This window comes from Lagopus muta, chromosome 8, assembly GCF_023343835.1.
Source record: "Lagopus muta isolate bLagMut1 chromosome 8, bLagMut1 primary, whole genome shotgun sequence".
NCBI classification, from domain to species: Eukaryota; Metazoa; Chordata; class Aves; order Galliformes; family Phasianidae; genus Lagopus; species Lagopus muta.
In genome coordinates, this window is record NC_064440.1 from 30,747,098 (window position 1) to 30,763,204 (window position 16,107).

Consider the following 16,107-nt stretch of genomic DNA (forward strand, 5'->3'; position numbering starts at 1 on the left):
TCTACATGTTACCTCATTACTCTGTGACCCCTGGTGGCCACAGTGGCGGATGACTCTAAATGCCCACAAGTAATATTACAGGTGGAAGCAAATTTGCCATCAATATAATCTCCTTACAATAGCAGAGATGATAGTTTTCCTCTCTATAAACATAACTGTCCCCGTTTGGTACGTGCTGCGATGAAGAGGAGTGGGTAATGAGCATTTACTGCTTCAGACATTCACTCCCAGCCCCAGAGTACAATTGAGAATGACTGATGACTTCAGATGCCATTAGCTCTGCATGAAGTAGCAAGCTAATGCAAGGTAAATTGGAGATTGGAGTTGGACCTACAAATGGACCATGAGACATAAGGCAGTACTTAAGAATGCCTTACAGTGGATCTGCAGAAGATGGTGTGCAACTGAATTTGGACACGGAACACCAGAGCCCCAAATACACCTTCCTGATGTTCAGTTTAGTTTTCCTAATAACCCAGAAATATTCTTGTGTAAACAACAAAACATTCATATGGAGGTGCAGTTTCCCAGATAAGTCAAATGTTTCTTCTTTCACTCATGGTCGTTTTCCAGTGTTCCTGACATTTCAGGGTTCTTGTAGTCAATTAGCACATATTATTTCTAAACATCATCCTTAAGATAGATGTTGAGAAAAGCCTGCTGCTTCTTAGTTTATGTATTATTATTATTTAAGCAAGGATTTTTCTTCTGAAGTTTACTGTAGAAGTTAATAGAGAAGGGAAGAGAATGAATTAATTGCAAGTGTTCATCAGGAGCAGAATAATGAGGACTAAATGTGCAGGTGTAGTGCCAGCTATTTTCTGCTGTGCTGTTATTTAACAACTATTATATGCTGCTTGTATCTGCAGTCTTCAAAGTAATGGGACAAATTAAAAAAACAATGCCTGTTACGATGATCTTAGTGGCTAGCCTACACTTGTCGGAAGCCCTGTGCCCATCGGCGTGTTCTGGGCATCTCCGATTCTCAGAAAACAGAACTTGATGAAAAGGAGAGAAATCTAGCTTTCTATCTGGTTTGCATTTTCTTGCTACAGTGCAGTAGTTCAAATGATCGATTTGTGCCTAACACCATTTAGAAGCTTCAGCCAGTTCACTTGCTGTTGCCTCCTTTATTTGATTGGTAAAGTTGATAAGTGATGGCTGCCTTGGGGTTAATACTTGCAGCTTCGGAGGACTATAATAAAACCCTGTTCTCATGCTGTGTTTGCACATCAACAAAACCGCGTGTCCTTTCCCAGCTTTTGGAGTTTATCAAGCTATTCCACTCTGCACAAAATAAATCCGACCTCAGTGTGTAGCAGTTTACAAAATAAAGCTGAGAAGCCGAAGAAGTACTAGGTTTCTACAGGTGTGAGATACTCATGGGTATTTCCTTCAGAAACGTCTTGAAAAAGCTACACATGCCTCGGGTGGTTTTTATCTTACCTGCCATCTGCTCACTGGCAGAGCTGCAGGGCCGTTCATACCATAAGGCTATTTATTGTGGTGGTGTGTTTGATCTTACACCATAGCATTCAAGCTGGTGGGGAATTGCTATTTAATTATTGCATACTGGTTAATTTAACCATATTAAGGAGAATATGACTTCTGTTATGAATGAGCCAGCGGTCAATAAAACAAATATTTCCCTCTGTAGCATTCTGGAACAAGCGAGCACTAACACCTAACTTAGAACCTTGAGGAAATGAACAACACTACACATACAGGGTGATGTGCTCCATGGCTGATTTGGCAGAATTTAATCATGAAACATTCTTAGGAGGAAAATAAATTCATCTCAACAAGAAAGATTAAGAGGGGCATGGGATATTCAGGGGGTGTTCCTGAATGTTCCCACATGGATCATCTGTGAAGATACAATTTTGGAATCACTCTTTCCGTACTAATGTGCATGGGTGTTTTGGAGTATCACTTTGTGACTGGCTTTGGCTTTTGGAATTAAGTATTATTTGCTTGTCTGGATCTTGTTTGACAAGAGTTTGGTAAAACCTTCAGATGTTTAGAGAGGACAAGGGCTGCCAGAGACTAAATGCCAACACACGCATGCTGGAAATAGAGGGTAGGTTTATAGTTTAAAAAAAAAAAAAAGTCAGGAATAGCTAGAATTACTCTTAAAGTTTTGCTTTCATTTCAAACTTGGAAAAAATAGTCATGTAGCAAACAATTGACTTGCTTTTTGTGATGAAGTAATGCTGAGTCTCATAAAACCTTTTAATACTTAAAAATTTTCTCTTCTTAAACTTCCCAAGCTGAACAACACTGGGCACTGGGAATTTCCCATTAAAAGCATTTTGGAAAAAAAAAAAAAAAAAAAAAAAATGTCTGGAGGGAAAAAAAAAACAACAAGAGGGAAGCTTTGAAGCTCACCTTGTTTGAAGATACATGGAAAAGCATTGTGAAATGTAATAGATGCCTGCCATTTTTTGTATTTAGAGTTTGAGAATTATACAGCTACAGATGTAGAAGTCACTTTTTTCATCAAATAGAGTTGGTGGTAGTTGGGAAGAAAAATGTAACAATAATAGTTAGGCTCCATGTTTGTAGGTTAAGAGACTTCTTTTAAATTATTCAGCTTGGCAAGACGATTCACCTAATAACAGACACTAAAGGTGTACGAAGGAGAAGGAGTTCTATGAAAATGTGAGCTAACAAACAAAAAGTCTAAGTAGGAATGCTGAACACGGTCTCTGTGCAGCTTCGAAGCTTATTCTATAACTCGTTTGCAATAAAAATATATTGAACTAATTATTTTCCTTTAGGTGTTTTAGACTATTTGTCTTTAGCTGTTAAAAAGTAGAATAGCTTTCAGTAATGCCAGCAGAGACAGACTGAGTAAGAAATGGTCAAATACGTAGCTTGCTCCAAAAGTGGTATCTGCTATTGAATTCCATAGGAACTACAACAGATAACAAGAACACAATAACACTGCAGGATAGAGCAAATTTGAAGTTGCCAAGCAGTCGTTTTCAACACAATTTGCTATGTATTTTTGCTAGCCTCCATGCCACACTTGTAAGAATCTGCATGGCTGTCTAGAGCAGGACTTGTCTTTCAGCGTTGCCACTGCAGAAGGGCATCATCTCACTGTACTCACATCCAGTGTTAAATCTCCATAAACATCCAACAAGCTTTCACGAATGTCAGTGAGTGCATTTTTTTCCACGTGGAGGAATTCAATGGCACACGTTTGCTTCATATGCACTTCAATTTCAGGTGCCATGTAGTCCCACACTGTGGTCCCACACTGTGAACATTTGACAATTGTCAATGTCTTCTGCAATTCTAACTGCAGTTTGAGTTCAACCTGAAGTGGTTGGGGCATCTGCAATAGTTGTGTTGGAGGACTTATGCTAGAATGCATAAAAAAATGCTTAAAATCTTTTTTTGTGTTCTGATGTCTGACAAGCTGGCAGTCTGGTTATTATTTGTGGGTGACTCTTTTGATTTTCAATTTTTCAATCATTTTGGTTACTCCCTTTTTCTAAGAAAATCTTCCCAGGTACGGTTTTGGTGCTTTTTGGTAAGTCTTGGCTCTCTTTAATTTAATTGAAGTGTCTTTCTGCATGGAAAGACTCTGGGAGCTCATTCGTGTTTGATTATGCAGCGTTGCCATAAGTCCTATGGTAAAAAGAAGTGTAACTATGTAGAGCTGATATAGTGAAGCAGGAATGTATAATGTTTAAGGTGGGCTGTAACTGTATGGTAACTTTCTTAAACCTGACACTCCGCTATTGAGAAATAGTGCACTGGAAGAGGCAATGCGTGGTAATCCAGAAAGAACAGAAAGCCTGAAGTAAAACCAAGTCTGTTTTTCAGAGGTTGGTTTCCAGCCTTAATTTTCTGAAATCTAGTACCCTAAGGAATATGTACATGAGAATATGGGGAGTTAGGAGAAAAATGTTTGTTCCGCAACAGGAAAAAAAGAAGGTAGGCATATCTTTAAAAAAAGAAAGGAAAATATTCAGATCTACTATTTTTTATTGCTAAAGGTTTCTTGGAAGAGTTCAAAAATTGTGAGACGCAGAATGGACTAAAAGAGGAACAGTAACTGGTCACCAGCCTGATGTAATCAATGATCAGTTACCAGGAGGGTCTGCAGGGCCCTTGCTTGGAACAAGTTCTCTTTAATGCTTGTGTGAATGACCAGAATGTAGGATTCAAAGGCATACTAAAAAAGTTTGCAAGTGAGACAAATTTTACAAGAGTGGGTGGCTCTTTCAAGGCTGTAGTAGCCTTGCAGAGAGATCAGGGTTACAGGCACTGGAATTGTACACATACTATATTTCTTAACTGTTAAGATGTTACCTTGACTCCTTCTTATGCCTTCTTTTCATAATTCGTGCTGCTGCCTTGGGTAATGAAAAAGGTTAAATGACAGACCTGTTAATGAGAAATTGGCTTTAATTTGAGCAAGTGTTTGTGTATTTTTGATTTGGCAGGAATCATAACAGGCTATTTTCATCTCTTTTGGGAGTGAATAGCATGTGATAGATGTCAAGGAATGGGAAGCCTTTGGAAAGCTCAGTGATTGTGGTGTTACTTAAGTCATAAGACTTGGGAGGCTTGGGCCTCTGTTGTGTTTGTGTCTGAAGGCATTCTTTCTTTGGGTCACTGCTCTTTTCTGTAAAGACGTAAGGGGGTGATGTGATGCTCTTGATCATTTGGTATCTGCCAGCTGTTCCTGGCTGTGTGGACAGAACTTTTGCTGCGGGAAATCCGGGATTGTTTTCTTTAATTTTGCTGTGAGAGGTGAAATCGTTGGGGAAGAGAGAGAAGAAATAAAGAGCCCCTGGTGCGTTGCCAAGAGATGTAATGACATCTCCGGGCAAGCATGGTGTTACAGCATTTGCCTGGGCCTGATGGAGGTGGATCCACCTGCACTGGCTCTGCCTCCAGAGGCAGGTCCGCCTTCATGGGCTTGATGTCGTTTTTAGGTGGATCAATTTCTATTTCTTCAGGCTTGCTGCTGCTCCCCTGAAGCTTAAGCTTCTTTGCTGGAGGAGGGTCCATCGTCCTTCAGAAAGGTGGAATGGAGAGAGAGAGCTCTGGAGCTGCATCAGGGGAAGGTTAGGTGGGAAAAGGATCTGCACCAGAAGGGCGGTGGGCATGGAGCAGAGCTGCTGGAGCTCAGTGACTTCTGGGACAGTGCTCTCAGACGTGCGGTCTGATTTTTGTTTGGTCCTGTGTGAAAACAGGAATTGGACTCGGTGGTCTTTGGGGGTTCCTTTCAACTCGGGATATTCTGTCGCTTAATATTCTCAGCCTTACAGTCTATTGAGGCCTAATTTTACTTCAGGCAGGAGAATGGCTTTAATTTGAAGAAATCTGTGTGTGCTTGATTATCTGATTAAAAAAAAACTGTAACCAAGTGAGCCGTTGGCCAGACTTTGAGGAATTCCTGTACCTCTTTTGGAATACATCTTGATGTGACTGGAACGAGGTAGCTGTTTAATGGATCTTGTCTTTTTGCTGGAAACTAACAGAAAAATACATTTTTGTTGGTGAGGCTTCAGGACTCCGACAGAAATGACACCATAAATTCACATCTAGTCATATCAGATGTGTTACTGAAGTGCGGAATTCTAACCACTAAAGAGAAATGATGTTATTCACAGGACCTGCGGGATGTTACTGCATTGTTTTACTGAACACAAAGACTGCTGATGACTGAAATACAGAAAATTTAAGTCAGATCTGATGGACTGGACATAAGGCTTCTCCCTCAAAATAGTCTACTGCTCTATCTGCAGATAGTTCAGAATCTGCTGTGGTTGCAGCTAAGTAACAGAGGATGAGAAGGGAATGTTAAATACACTGAAGTTTGTGTCAGAAAAAGCGTAGTTTCTTGTATCCAAGCAAGGAGAAGGAATGCTTGGCAAAGTTTCTTAAATAACTTGTTTTTGTGGGAAGCCTTTTACTGAAGATACGCTTCAGAAATGATAAAATGCTGAGAGGAATGAGAACACAAAAGACATGAATTAATTTCTTTTCTTGCAAACATATGGCATGCAAATAGAAACACTGACAGGCCAAGGTATCAATGCTGCTGACTGTTCAAGAGCATCCCCATAGGGGCAAACATTGCAATTCCACATCATGGTAGAATTATCCTCAGTTTTCTGTTGGAGTGATGTGTATGACAGATGGTATAAATGGACAACGTATTAGTTTTTCAGCCTTGAATGTGTTATATTAAAAGCTACAGCCTAGAAAGAGAGGTAAGAAGACTGCTTGTCTACCGTGTTCTAGCTGAGGTACTTCTGGGCTCAGTAGGCAGGGAGAGGAACGTAATGATGACTGGAGAGGGCTGGATAATGTATGGGAAGAAAGTCCAAGCAGTGGAGTCCTGAGACGATCAGTGCATGTTACTTGCAGCGATAGCAGCCAAGCCTCAGAACTGAAGAAGTTAAATCTTTCCTGTAGATCCACAGATGTGACGTTTTGGTCTTTGTTAAGTTTAGGCAGTCTAATAGTTGCTGAACTAAAAAGAAAAAGACCTTGCCCTCACAGAGAATACAAGGACCTTTTTTTCCAAACCATTTTATGTTTTCCACTGAGGAAAAATGATTTTTTTTCTACTTGAAGTTAGACTGTGCTTGCTGGATAATTTTATGCTCTATAAAAGCCTTGCTGTAGCCGCTGAAAGCAAGGCTTGCTTCAGAGAAGCAGTTGGGCAGGGGAGAAGCCTTCCTACGTGAAGTGTGATTGTCGAAGGGTCAGCTTTGAGCTTTGCCTGCAGTTTTCAATTGATAGCTTTGAAATCGACAGGTTTTGTTTTTCTTATTGTTGCAGAGTTGTTCTGGTTTCACTTAACATTCTTGACTTTCTTAGAAACTAGGAACTATGGATTTGTGGCTACAGGTCTAAGTGCATATATTTAGAGTAATCTTAATATTTCAATACAGATGCTTTTTTCTGTTAGTATCTGAGCCAAGATTCATAGTTTGACAGAAGGGATGAAGACCTTGGAGTCTGCATTACTTAGAAGGTGAACTAAGATGATCGAATTCCTCAAGATTAATTTCTCCTCAAGTATGTTCAGGTAAATGATTCTGTTGCTGCTAATCATGATCAGACAGATGGTCAGTGATGAAAATTGAATTATCAAACAATACTTCTTTTTAGAGGTGAAAAGGTAACCATCTGTTTCTGAGGTTGTGCCAAAGTGGGGCTGGAATTGGGGTTTAGTTGATTACCAAATATATTTAAGAATATTCCCTTAATTCATTTACGTATTTCTTTTAACACGTACTACTTGATTTCTGCTGGACCTTACTGTAAGTGTGGCCATTTGGTAACGTTTTTGTTAGAGTTTTTCACACTAAATTGAGTTGATTGTGTTTTCTTACATACGTGTGTAGGTTTAGGGCTTAAAATTAAATAATAGCTGAATGATTGCCTTGGAGATTAAACCAGTGTTCTGGTTCTTTTTTAATACCAAAACTCAGTAGTGGTATAATACTTAAGAGCTTTAAAAAGGGCTCTGATACTTCCTGTAGGATATCTGAAATCTACTTTATCTTATTCTAAAAAGAATTGCCAATTTGTAGATCAAATAAATGCTTGTGGCAAAATCTCAAAGTTCTTCATTTTAATCAGTGTTCCTTTGACATGAATTGTAACCCTTGGGCCTGAGCAGAATGAGCAGGCGATGTAAGTAAGGTTTGCGTAGTCAGTTAGCTCAGCTGGTCTGTCTGAAGGTAAGAGATTGGCTGTGGCTATTAATATTTGCATTTGTGACTTTCCTCGTTCTGATGTTCACATTGGGCTTTGCTGCTGATTGTTGCCTCAGGCAGTGCCTGGGGAGATGAGACTGCACTGAGATGCAGCAAACATCTGCCAGACTGGTTACACCTTTCTTCTTCGTGCTGTGATTATCTTGGCATGTGACACATGTAAAACAACCAAGTACATTTTATCTTCTGTGCAACAATTAAAATCTCAACGCTGTATTCCTTTCCTTAATGTATTTTCATTAAGGAAAGCGTAAAGTTTATTCATCTCCACACTACAGTCAGAAGCAGCTTGCAGTCCTTCATGATTGTATCAGATCAGGAAGACAAAAATCGTCCTAAGCTGTCACACCTCTAGTGTTAAAATCAGGCATCTTGAACAGATGAGTTCTCAAAGTCAACCCTTAAACATGATTCCTGATACCCCGTTTAAAATATTTTTTGTTAAGATACTGTTAGCAACCATCCACAATGTTAATGTGTGATACATCCCTAATCCTTGAATGTACTCCTGCTTTTCATCGTAAGAGAATTCTTACAGCAGTATTTTTTATATTACCATGCAAAAATAAAAACAGGACAAGCAGAAAAAAACCCTAGTTAATTTATTCTGACCTTTGCACATTGTCTTATCTAAACTTACTAATAGGCCAACTAATTTTTAGAGGAAAACTGAGCTTCAGGTGCATTATTATGACGAAGAGCTTTACAGTGCTTTAAGGCTTTAACATGCGGTGAGATGCAGTGCAAAGTTTGGGCAGCACTAAAATTCTGGAACTTCAAAATCTCATTGATGTGTTTGCAAAGAGTACAAAATGCATGGTGCATATTAAGATTGTTGTTCTGCCTGAAATAGTACAAACGTGGGCCACTTCTGTTTAGGTTTCAGAGAATGAAAAATTGCATTCTGTTTGAATCTGACATACATAATCATTTTTTATGGACAATGCTAATTGACTAATTAATCTAGGTTAGATCCAGTCACTTCTCTCTTCAGTTCTAACCAAGTTATGATAAAGCTGAAACATGTTATGTCTTTTTGATTTACTGTTTTTTGTTTTATTTTTTATTTTTTTACTAGGAGTTGGAAACAGAAACATGAAGGAAGCATTCTGAAGTATTGGAGTAACCTGGCTTGGTGAATTAAGTAAGTACTTGAGAAGAAAAACCAAATGCTGCCTATTAGGTGTCACTCTGGGAAGTTGTTACAAACTGTTGTGACGAGTTGTTTCTTTTTTTTCTGAAGACAATTTTATATTTACTGGAATAATAGTTGAATGAACTGGATATTTCATAGGGAAAAACTTATTTAAAAAGGAGAAAAGAGTGGGGGGTGACAACAGTTGCTACAACTATTTGCTGAGTTGACTTTAAATCTTTCTAATCATGGAAATAAGTGCTGAAAGATATTTGCTGGACAAAAACTTGCTACTGCTAAGGTAAATCATTATTCATTTCAAAACATGAAAGTGAATTTCAGGCAGTTATGCTTTTGTGAAATAAAAATGTGCAGTTCCTTTGAATCTACCTCTACCGATAACCTCTGATGGCATTTACACATTTTCCCACCTCCTAGAGTCTAACAGATTGTATAGGGCCTTTAAACAAGTATTTGTTCTTGATTCTTACATTTCATGTATCAATATGAGCAGTAATATCTTAGATTGCATACGGCAGATGGTATTGAGTTGTCTTGCACATTCTGTGCCCTAGGGACACTTTTAAATTCAGCTTTTAAATGAGGAATGAATTCAAGCTAGGCTGAAGCTACCTATGAAGGGTCTAAGGGTGTTAATATTATATACTGGAATTATTTACAACCTTATTTAATAAACCGTGTGCCCTTCATGATCGCGTAGGCTAGATTTAAGAGATAATGCTGCCTACAGGAATTACTCAAATGAGAGACTTAACGCAATTAGAATTATTCTAGAACTAAAGCACTCTGGGGCTAATACCCCAGGCACAGTTAATGTGAGCGTAAATTAAAATAGACCAGCTCTTCAGATGGAGCGAGCCAGGCAACAGTTAGAGTTAGTGGAAATGTACGTTCAAGAGAGATCTCTTCTCCTTGTGTATAGCTGCAATTTATCATGATTGAAAGAAAGGAATGCATGTCGCTTCTGAAACTTATTTGTGATAATTAGTAAGGGAGGAGGGGTACAAGAAGAAAAAGTAGATATGGAGTTTTTCTTTTTATTGCTGCTGTCCACTTGCATCTAAAAAAGTAAAACACGATGGATTTTGCAACAGAATGCAATCAATAGAGAAAATAAAACCCATTAAAATGTTTACAATCTCGTTTTTAAAAAGTAACGATGAGCCTTCCAGTTCCTGTAATGCAGTTTGCCCAGTGTAATCATATACTGAAATTTGCTTCCTCAGGGCACTCCAGCTGATAACTGTCTTTTTTTTCTTAATTCCTTTTTCTCTGAACAAGAACGCTGTTCTGCTGTCCAAACGGTTGAGTCTGAAATAAGTTATTCAGTGTCAGACTGCATTATAAAAGTATTTTGTTGTCGTGCTCCTTGTGCGTTACTTAATTTATGCATGCTTTTTTAGCACGCATTATCAGGCCAGGCTTGGCTGCACCAGGCACTGGTACATGAACAGCAGTTGCTGCTGCAAACTTCAAACATCTGTTCCAGGTCCTGCTAGGGGTGATGTACCCCAGGTGTGTACTGCTCTACCTTAGTTTGTTTTTTGTTTTTTTTTATCCTTCTGGGGTACAGTTCTATTTTCTCTTACGGTTCTAATGCCTGCTAATTTTTCAAACGTTATCTAGAGCAGGTTTGATCTATTTGCAAATGCCCTTTTTTTTTTTTTTTCTGTAAGCATTTCTGACATATAGGTTGGTACATTTGTTACACAATACACTGGGTGATTAGGTTGATGTGCACTTTTACAGGCCGAGGGAACTGTAGCACAATCTGTGTGAGATCTCTCTTGTACTGGTAGCGTTTTGATGAAATGGCATACCAGGTGTAATCAGTAGTTCCTTCTAATGGGAAACAATCAAGAGTGAAGTTGCAAAGTCAAGTGTGAGATGTCACTGTGTGTATGCAATTCCAGCTGCTGGTAGTGCTGTGGCAGAAATTGTGTTTGGCTCATTGAGAGTGCTTTCTTCGAAACCCCGCATCAAAACTGCGTTAATGGTAATGTTGTTTTTAATTGATCCTTTGTCATATTTCTCTTCTCCATGTATAGTCTCAAACCCAAGTTCATTACATCAGGAAAATATGAAATTAATCTTTTCTGCTACATATTCCTATCTGTCCAAATTGGTCAAGTTACCTAAGTGTGGAATTTGCTCCTCAACAGTTTGAGCATGGGCATGTATTCCCCATGGCATTTACTGTTCAGTCTCTTCTTGCTCCTGTAATGTTTCTGCTAGTCATAGCTGTGATAAGAGCAGCAGACAACAGCATCTGAGTTGAGCTTCAAAAGACAGACTTACGCAGAGACTTTCCTATTGCCATGAACCACTGTTTAGGCAGTCCAACTGGGAATGTGGCCACTCCAGCACACATTTTCTAACCTGACTTTGGAGTCTTCTTCTGTGTTCTTCAAGAGGAATTGCTGAGAGTTAAGCTCTCCCTAGCTACCTGTGTGATCTTCCAGGGCAACTCCACTGTCTTATGTGAAGTAGAATAAATTTGACCTTTCAGGCCTTGTACTTCATAAACAAAATGGGTACAATTAACCCTTACACTTAGAAGTTCTGTTTCTATTCCTTTCTTACAGGTACATAAGATCCATACTATCTTGATTCTGAAAGGAGTCCCTTGCTTCAGTTCTCATTCAAAACACTGAAGGTAAGAAGACTCATTCTGTGAGTACTATGAAAAGCCAGACACGCAGGCAAAGAATTTCATCTCCATAACTTTTTCATTGATTCTTAAAAATCCATTTCTGGAAAAATAATCTTTCAAACAGTTTATTTTTGAAAGGTGTTTTAAAAATGCTTTTTACAATAAATAAAATATTAACAATCTTTCTTTTATTATCTTTGTTAAAATATTTATAGCTAATCTTAGTTTTAGTGAACTGCAATGAAAATTTAATCATCGTTGTGCAACTGAGGCAACCTTATTGATTAATACAGCAAGTTGGGAAGTTAGCATTTTACTGTAATATAATCAGCATCTTCAGAGTGATGCGCTTAGCATCCTATGCATTTTATTAAATATTGAAATGTGAACATGAATCTTGCTTAAATGACTGCAGATCAGTTAGAAGTAAACAGCAAGCCAACAGTAACCCTCTTACTTTCCAATTGCTTATGAAGCAAACGTGAAACTATTTATCGGTTGTAATTCTCGCAGCTCTGAGTGCTGCTATTTAACTTTTTTGTTTTCCTGTGTTATATCAGTAGAATATAGAGTATTTGATACTAAAATAATCATGATGATTGCTAAAACTAAGTCTAGATTGGATCTAAGAGTAAAGAAGCCTGCTTTGTGCAGTGCTGGCTCAGATGTTGGATCTGTTAGTAACTGCAGGTCTTTGCTCTCTGAGAAACTGAATAGTGTGGGGATTCAATTAATTGAAATGGATCTTTGAATGCTGGGTTAGCATTTGTAAGGGGCTGGTGTTCTGCAGCCAAGACTGGGATCAGCCACGCAGTGCAATCTGGAGATTCCCCTGTTGAGCACGCCTAGCATGCTGCTCACTTTGACTGGCATTTATCTCTCATTCCATATGGAAAAGGAAGAGGAGGAGCAGTGAAAATAGAGGGAAGAGAAATAAAGAACATGTGGTGCAAGCATTATGTCAGGAAAGCAGGCAGCACGCTGGGTGTGAGGACCAACCTTAGTCTGGAGACTATTGATGAAGGGGCTGGAGGAAGACAGCAGTTCAGGGAAGTCAGCCTTGCTGCTTTGGTGGCACTGCTAAACTTGTATAATGAATGAAAATGAATGGCTGCGTAGATGTGTTTTGTGCAGAAAAGGCTTAATTTACTCACTGCATTTATTACTAAGATACATTTCCCTTTAGGAGTACAATTATGTATGTATGAAGTATTGTTTACAAATGCTAAGTTTTCCATAGATAGTCTCTGGAGTTGTATCATTTTGACAGAGCAGTTAAAAACATGCCTACCTAACTACAGGATTTAACCCATTAACTTCTGCAGCTCTGCTAATAAAAATGAACAAGACAAGTAATTATTTACTTCCCAGAGCCGATTCCTGACTTGATGATGTTGTGCAGTAAATGTCTTACAAGTCCTCTATACTGTAGGAGATAATGTGCTGGAAGAATTACAGTAGATAGCACAGTGGGTAGTGGGATCAGCAACAGTACTGCTTTACTATAGCATTTGCATTGTGTTTCATGCCTGCAGTGAATTATTCCTCTGTTATGTAAATGGAGATAGGTCCTGCTACGTGACTGTCTGCATGCATGTAATTGTTTCTAATTCTAGTTGGTAGAATGGCAGTTAATTGGTACTTCAAGGAAATCAAAGATAATCAATTTAAATTCAAACGTCTTACTGGCATGCTAATTTAGCATTTACTGCACCTGAAGAAATTATAGCTTCTCATCTTAGGAAAATTTTATGAGAAAATACTGTTTCGAACACGAGGAGAAAAATGCCTGAAGTCTCACCGAAGAGGAAATCCTAATACATTTGTGATCTCAATAGAGTATGATTTACTGGGCTTCAGACATGAATGAGAGCATTGGATATGCATATAAATCTGTGAGAGTGAAAGGTGTTTTTAATACTGGCCAAGTAACTTTCTCCTTTACTATTGCTGGAAAATGTGGAGCTAAAATACTTCCAATTGCATGAAAGTTGTTAAACTCTGCTGATCAAGAATTCCTTTTCAACAACAAACAAGAAAACCTCTAACAGCTGTTAATTTGCACAGAACTTAAAATATTTGGAAAAATAGATATATCTCTGAAAAATATCATATGATGTATTTCTAACAGTTGTGTAGAAACAGACAAGCCATTTTAGCTTTTAAGTAACACGATGCACTGTATAGTTGTGTGAAAACACTTGAGAGCACAAAGTCCTGATGGATGTTGCTGCACCCGCTTATCTGAAAGCTTGTTGTGTATTTACAGGGCCTTGTATGCAGCGTAACGGGGCACTGGATTCTCCAGAGTAAAGAAAAAATTATCTAGTGACATACAGTGCTGTGAAGAGAGATTAAGGTCGCAGTCAGTAAATTTGCATGTATTTCTTGAACTTGTCTTCCTTGCTGTTTTATTTGTACGTCAGAAATAATCTCAGTTAAAACATTAATTCACATAAAATACCAGCACAACTCGAAGTTGAATGCCTGCCAGTGCAGGACAATAGTCATTGTAAAGATATCCAGGATGGCTGCTCCAAAGCTGCTTTTCTCAGCGGGGGTGATTGTAAAGTTGTCAGATGTGCTTTGCAGACGTGTCACCTCTTACATTTAGAGATCACCATTAATAATTCTTGAGTTCTTAGATGCAGAAGTGAGTGTAGGTGAGGGAAGAGGAGGTCTGGGGTGTATCCCTCATCAGACTAGAGGCAGATTTGGGTGCAGGAATGGGATGACTGTAGCCCTTGGGATCAGCAGCCTGTCTTGTGCTCTTCCACCCATTTTCTTAGAACATTATTTTTATTTTTAAGAGACAGTTTAGTGTAACTCATTGTTTATACTTGGGTTTGAAAAAAATATGAGCTATCTAGTATGCAATCAAAGAAGAGTTTTGAAATGCAACGTGCTGTTTTTAGTAAGACCCCTCATAGGAAGTCACTAAGCAAATAATTTATGCCACATATTTTTAATGTAACTGATTATTATATTGAAGAAGCAGCTTCTGTGGAAGAAAAAAGCTGAAGAAGCTTTTCTGTGACAGTAATGGAAAGTTTTTGTATCTGCTACAACTTCATTTTGTCAGCAGAGAATTCAGAAAGTCAGAGGTGTTGACTGCTCAGAAACGCAGAATCTGTTCTATGTGGCTTTGGTGAAAGCCTTGGACTTTGGCAGCTGCAGCTTTCTTAGGAGTGAATTATGACTGTGGGATTACCTTTTCACTGTGAGTAACAATGTAGCTCACTTTTTAATTGCATATTTATGTCCTCATTTGGGATGTATTGTGCTTAAAAATTGGAAAAAAAGAGGAAATATTCTGAATCTCTAGGTTGGGCCTGGAGGATGGGTTCAAAAATCCTTCGCAGCAAGATGCATGTGCTAAAACATGTCATTTTGCATTGCTATGGGAGGCAGGTCTGCACTGAGTTGGGCAAGGAGGGCAGTGATTTCTGAAAGCACTTGGAATTCATTGTAATTACCTGACTGTTAATTACATACTGTGGTTGCTGTAGTACAGAGAGCAAGGAAAATGAAAAACAAAAAATAAGTACTAAGCATCTTTTTTTAAATACTTTTTTTTTTACTGAGTATTTGTTAATTGAGCACCTTCCTAATGAGATCTATAGTGATAAACTTGAAAATACGCGCAAGCCCTGTGCTGCAACTCTAAACAGGCTTACAATGTCAGGGGTCAACAACAAGCAAATGCGTATTGAAAACAAACATACTGAGCAGGTACTGTTTCTTCTTCTCCTGTTTCCTTTACAAGACAGTTGCTGTAGTGCAGTGCGTGCAGTGATGTGGCCGTGTTATCAGCATCGTTTCTTAGAGTTCTCTTCTGTCTCGAACTACAGGAGCACATTTCCTTCTCCACTAATTCTCTACCTAGAACAATTAAAAGATGAGAATTCCAGTATGTACAATAACTTAACAAAATATTTTTTTGAGTCATTTTGACATAACTTTAATTGAATATAGAAGTAAAAAGTTAATATGCAGTTATGTTGGCATATATAGTGCTGGTCTGATCTACTCAAGTGGGAATTTCCTGCAACCTCATTAAGAAGTCATTGGAACCATACTGAACTCTGAGAGGCCGCATGAGAAGATTTCAGTGGGTTGCTGATGAATCTTAGATTCAAAAATGTATTTTTCTATCTAAATATTTCTTCCTCTTTCTGTACAAAAACTCATTACTTACAACTGAAGAAGCAAGAAGGTACTTGTACAAGAATTGAGACTATTGCAAGCATTATTTCTGTATATGAATCTCCAATTTCACCTCTGAAAATTTAACATCTCTACTTGTAAGGCTGACCTATTAACTCTGCTTAGGCATTACAGCATTATTCTTTTTGTAAACTCTTTCTTCCCACAGAATATTTCTTTCTTAGTATCTGTCTTCCCCTATAACTTAGGAAATCACGTTATGAAATCATATCAAGTTCATTAAGACTAGCAAAAATACTCTTGTTGATTTGAGTGAAGCTTGGATCAGGATTAAAAGGTTAATTACGCATTCTTTCTTCTCCCTAGTTTTATTT

The 16,107-nt window shown here is 38.3% G+C and overlaps 1 long non-coding RNA gene across 2 annotated transcripts in view; it reads left to right on the forward strand.

Moving 5' to 3' along the window:
• Positions 1-16,107, forward strand: part of LOC125697154 (uncharacterized) — a 149,246-nt gene that overhangs the window by 69,179 nt on the left and 63,960 nt on the right. For both annotated transcript variants that reach the window (XR_007378697.1, XR_007378698.1), the window contains 2 exons: positions 8,836-8,901; positions 11,499-11,569. This is a non-coding gene — a long non-coding RNA (uncharacterized LOC125697154). The remainder of the gene's footprint in view (positions 1-8,835; positions 8,902-11,498; positions 11,570-16,107) is intronic.